General features: G+C 29.6%; 1 protein-coding gene across 1 annotated transcript in view; it reads right to left on the reverse strand.

Annotated features, from left to right (window-relative positions):
* numb (NUMB endocytic adaptor protein) overlaps positions 1-4,506 on the reverse strand; it is a 34,572-nt gene extending 30,066 nt beyond the window's left edge. The window contains exon 1 of the mRNA XM_065502233.1: positions 3,764-4,506. The gene's annotated coding sequence lies outside the window, so the exon portion shown is untranslated. The remainder of the gene's footprint in view (positions 1-3,763) is intronic.
* Between the last annotated feature and the right edge of the window lie 1,494 nt (positions 4,507-6,000).

Genomic DNA, 6,000 nt, shown 5'->3' on the forward strand with positions numbered 1-6,000 from the left:
GGTAGTTTTTTGGTACCAATATTTTGTGTCTCTTCTTATATATATAAAAATGAAATGATCCATGTATGTAATGGCATCACGTGAGAACGGTTGGAGCGATTTGGCTGATTTTTATTTATTCGATTCGAAAGTTTGAGGAGGTGGTTTGTAAAGAAAACAAATCTAAAAATTCCGGTTAAAACTCGGAAATTTTTTTTGACTCCAGTCAACTGTAATAAAACAAAGCTCCCTAAAGTATGCAGTACAAATTTAGATATTTTATTTGCAAATAAATAGGAACAGGCAGGTGTATGTGGGTAGGAGAAACTTGAAGAAGCCCGGTCAACTAGTATTTAATAATATTTAAAGAACTTCAATGACATTTGTGTTATTTACAGGTATTTTGTACTTATTAGTGTTTGATAAAGATTCATTAGAACATTTTAAATTTATAGGCTACTAAACTTTACATCTCTGACTTAGGCATTTTTATATTGAATTTCAGTTTCAATACGTTTAGTTGCTGCAGCATGCAGCTGTATTTGTTAGTTCTGGCCACCATACAATAGATTTGAAAAACAATAAATGTTATTTATTTTCATCTTCTTCTTTAACTGATTCTTTTCAACTCTTTGTATTTAATAAAAAAAACTGCATTTAAATTTCAAAAAAATAAAAAAGGTGACCATTATTGTTTAAACCATTATTGTACTAAACCTCTGACGTTATTGGAAAAGAAAAAGTTTTAAATTAACTAAAAAAAAATCACTTGTATACGAATTCTAATAAAACAAGTTTATGGGTTTGTGTATTGAGCAGTCTATAGAAAATCTCAGGTAAATATTGGGTTAAACATGGTTATAATAAATGACTAATGCCAAGAGAGCGAAAACCCTAGATTAAATACAGCTTAAAAGATACGTCAGCAATAAAACTCGTAATTATGCACTTGGTGTAGTTAACAGATACAAAAGAGAAACACGGACGGACGGACGGACAGCCAGATAGATATTCAGTCAGTTAAATAGTTAGTCAATATTACTAACAATAAAACATGACATGTTTGTTAGTGTGTAAATGTAAATGTATTTGAAAATGTATATGTGTATTTGTAAGCTAAAGCCATCTGTGTTAATGAGAACTTTGACTTGAAATTGCAAGGTTTCAATACCCAGTTGTTTTTATATTTTGTACTCTTTTTTTTTGCAATTTTTTTGTATAAATAAGTATTTGTTATTGTGTATATATTGTTTTTTGTTACGTGTTGTAATTAATTGTTATACAACAACAACATAACAACATAATGTATATTAACAACAAAGAACTAAAGAGAATTACCAAGAGTTAAAATTCTAACTTTGTATTTGAATTTAATTAAACTCAATTCTTTTTTATAAATGGTTAACTAAATATTTTTAAGCTAAAACAAATGCAAAAAAACTAGTAAACATTTTGTTGTAAATTCTTTAAAAAAAAACAAAACGATGACTCAAACTTTGAAATGTGTGTGACCTAAAATCGTTAAAATTAATGCTTTTTCTTTAAAGCCTTTTTGGAATTTACTAATTTAAACTTTACAGCAACAACCGCTTAGCTTTCATTTTCCTTCTTAACAAAACAGAAATGGAAATAAATAACTTAAACAACAAATATCAGGTAAAAAAAGAAAAAATTTAAAAAGCTTTAGCTACTTTTTGTAGCAAAAGACAGAAAATTTAAGCCGCAGCAGCAGCCACACCAGCCACCAGCATTAATAATGCATTTTTTATTTAAGACCAAGTCTGAGTTTTGAAAAAAATAGTGGTTAAGGTAAACAGTAATTTCCTAAGGAAATACACGATCTACATTTCTTTAGAAAAGTTGATCGCACTGCGATCTACATTTCTTTACAAAAGTTGCTCGAACTGGGATCTACATTTCTTTAGAAAAATTGCTCGCACTGCGTATTAGTTTTCTTTACAAAAGTTGCCTGCACTGCGATCTACATTTGTTTAAAAATGTTGCTCGCACTGCGATCTACATTTCTTTACAAAAGTTGCTCGCACTGAAATCTACATTTCTTTACAATAGTTGATCGCACTGCGATCTAGTTTTTCTTTTAGAAAAGTTGATCGCACTACGATCTAGTTTTTCTTTTAGAAAAGTTGATCGCACTGCGATCTAGTTTTTCTTTAGAAAAGTTGATCGCACTGCGAACTAGTTTTTTCTTTACAAAAGTTGATCGCACTGCGAACTAGTTTTTTCTTTAGAAAAGTTGATCGCACTGCGAACTAGTTTTTTCTTTACAAAAGTTGATCGCACTGCGAACTAGTTTTTTCTTTAGAAAAGTTGATCGCACTGCGAACTAGTTTTTTCTTTACAAAATTTGATCGCACTGCGAACTAGTTTTTTCTTTAGAAAAGTTGATCGCACTGCGAACTAGTTTTTTCTTTACAAAAGTTGATCGCACTGCGAACTAGTTTTTTCTTTACAAAAGTTGATCGCACTGCGAACTAGTTTTTTCTTTAGAAAAGTTGATCGCACTGCGAACTAGTTTTTCTTTTAGAAAAGTTGATCGCACTGCGATCTAGTTTTTCGATCTATATTTCTTTAGAAAAGTTGATCGCACTGCGATCTAGTTTTTCTTTTAGAAAAGTTGATCGCACTGCGATCTAGTTTTTCTTTAGAAAAGTTGATCGCACTGCGATCTAGTTTTTCTTTAGAAAAGTTGATCGCACTGCGATCTAGTTTTTCTTTAGAAAAGTTGATCGCACTGCGATCTAGTTTTTCTTTAGAAAAGTTGATCGCACTGCGATCTATTTGTTCTTTAGAAAAGTTGATCGCACTGCGATCTATTTGTTCTTTAGAAAAGTTGATCGCACTGCGATCTATTTGTTCTTTAGAAAAGTTGATCGCGCTGCGATCTATTTGTTCTTTAGAAAAGTTGATCGCACTGCGATCTATTTGTTCTTTAGAAAAGTTGATCGCACTGCGATCTATTTGTTCTTTAGAAAAGTTGATCGCACTGCGATCTATTTGTTCTTTAGAAAAGTTGATCGCACTGCGATCTATTTGTTCTTTAGAAAAGTTGATCGCACTGCGATCTATTTGTTCTTTAGAAAAGTTGATCACACTGCGATCTAGTTTTTTCTTTAGAAAAGTTGATCGCACTGCGATCTATTTGTTCTTTAGAAACGTTGATCGCACTGCGATCTAGTTTTTCTTTAGAAACGTTGATCGCACTGCAATCTAGTTTCTTTATGAAAGTTACTCGCACTGCGTTCAAGTTTTCCTTAGTTTCTTTAGATATTCTATTAAATTCCTGTTGTAATCCTTAGTTCACCTGGATGACTATCCCAGAAATCTCTAGTACCCTGCACCAATTTCTTATTTTAAACCAGAAAAAATTTAAAAATTCCAATGAATTCAAAACTTGTTTTATAATTTTTCAACAAAAATAAATACAAGAAAGAAGCAAAAACAAACTGAGTTTTTTGTATATAGACAAACTTTGAATACTCGCTTAGTTTACTTTTTTATGTAGCTTTTTTTTGTTTTGTATCGTATAAATATTTATCTGGGAGTATGAGTATTTCAAAAAAAACTAAATAAAGATAAAATGGTATAAAATACATCGATGAAAAACGCGTACAAATTGTAGTCTTTCTATACATTATGGGTTTTAAATTTATTGTGAATTTACGTTTTGTTAAATACATTCGTTTGTACAATTTATTTTTATTTTGTAGAATAATTTTTTATTTATTTTATTATGGTTGCAGTTGTATTTTGTATTTTAATTTACCATTTAAATCCAAATTTAAGGTTGGTTGGTTGGTTGACTGGCTGTTTGGTTGGTTTATTTGTTGATTGTGTGGTTGATTGCTCAGTTAATTATTTGTATCTAATTAATAATTATTTCTATTATTGTTGTAGTGATTTTATTTATTATTTTGTTTTGTTTTTATTTTTTTGTTAATAATTTATTAAAATTAATGAATTTGTTCTATGAGTGAGTAATCCACAATATTTTTTTGCTTTTGTTTTATGTTTTTTTCGTAATCCGTGTTTAATATTGTTTATGTATTTGCTGCTTGAATTCAGTTTATATTTTTGCACTTCAGTTTACACTTTTGTTTTTACCCACACTATTGTAAAACCGTCAGACGTTATAAAATTTAATTAAAAAATAATCGATACGTTAACGCGTTTAAACAAAAATATTCTAATCTAAACCGCTAGCTATTTCCTCAATACAAAACAAAAAAAAACAAAAACCTAAATTGATCATTAAACTGTGAGTACTAAAAAAGGTAGTACGGTACGAACTTTAACTGTAGATAAACCCTAAGAATACACGGCGGTATGACAAGCGATAGCGAGTTGAAACCCTCTCGGTTAATACGTGCTCACGTTCTTTACGTTTCAGCGTCTGAAATAACTCTACTGTACTGGCGTTGGCAAAAGTGGACGGTTACATTGAAATATCTTTATAACAAATAAAAGCCATACAGACAGCTGTTGTTGGGTTTAAAGGAAAACAATACAAAAAACTCATAGATACAAATAAAACTCACACTGCAATAGCTTAAGATACAAACACCACCGTACAACAACAACAACAATTACCTTAACTTACTACCTAACCATGCTCAAATACTCTCTTAACTACTCTCTTAAATTTCATAAAAAACACCCATTTACAAACAATCACGCACACAGTGACTTCAATACCTATGGCCAGAGAGTAAGAGGCCATTAATAAAGTATCTAGAATCTAGATAGTTTGTTTAACAATAAAACATAATAATCTGACGGGCTATTATTAAACGTGTGCAGTTCTAAATATGAGATAAAATAGAAGTTGTTTAAGAGGTAACAAAGATTTATTGTATTTAACTTTACAAATCTTAATAAAATTTTATAAATTAAAAAAAAAAAAAATAAAACCTCTAGCCTTAGAAATTTCCGAATTATATATAGATGTTTTTCCCCATTTCCAAATAAGGACCACAAGGTCGGTAATATAACTCTTTTTTTGTAGACAGTAGTATGACAGTTAAATATTCATAGCACACTCTTTGTCAAACAGCGTAGCTAATTTAGTGCTTTTCGTGCAAGATTTAGTGATTTTCAATAACCCAAAAGTCTAGGTTTTGTCTAAATTTTCAAATACTTTTAATTTAATTTTGTTGTGCTGACAAACTGACAAAACATTTTTTATAAATTCATTCGAAAATTTTATAGAAAAAGTCATTGTACACAAAACTTTCTATATAAAGAAAATACTGTTATACACAAATTTTCCATAAAAAAAACAGTTATACACAAAATTTCCTGTAGAAAATAAACTGTTATACGGTAAACTTTCCATAGAAAAAGCTGTTAAAAAAATTTTCTATTCAAAAAACTAATACACACAAAATGTTCAATTAATCAATCAGTTATAAACAAAATGTTCGATAGAAAAAACTGTTATACACAAATGTTCTTTAAAACAGCAAATCTTATATACCCTTCACTAAATTATACTTTGAAATAAAAATTTTAAATATTTTAACATAAACAAATTTTCTTTTTTCAAATTTTTTTTGGAATTTTTTTTGAAAATTTTTTTTTATAATTTTTTAGTGAAAAAAATGTTTTTGGTGTAAAAAAAAATCGGGTTAAAAATAATTTTTCCCGATTTTGACCCATTGTAGGTCCAACATAATATAGTCTTAAATACGTCGTTGCAATTGACTTTGAAATATCTATCATTAGATATCCATATTACCTATATTAATGACTTAGTAATCCACATATAGATCAAGAATAGGCCAGGTTGTCCTGGTTTTTTCCTTATATCTCAGCCATCTTTCGGCCGATTTTCTCGATTTTAATAGCAACCGCACCGGGTCTATAGCGGATATATTGATGTATGTATCATGTATGCAAGTTATTTAAGGGCTACGGAAGGTTGATTTCAACATACAGACGACAGACGGACATGGCTATATCGACTCCGCTATCTATAACGATCCAGAATATATACATATACTT

The sequence above is a fragment of the Calliphora vicina genome, chromosome 2 (assembly GCF_958450345.1).
Source record: "Calliphora vicina chromosome 2, idCalVici1.1, whole genome shotgun sequence".
NCBI classification, from domain to species: Eukaryota; Metazoa; Arthropoda; class Insecta; order Diptera; family Calliphoridae; genus Calliphora; species Calliphora vicina.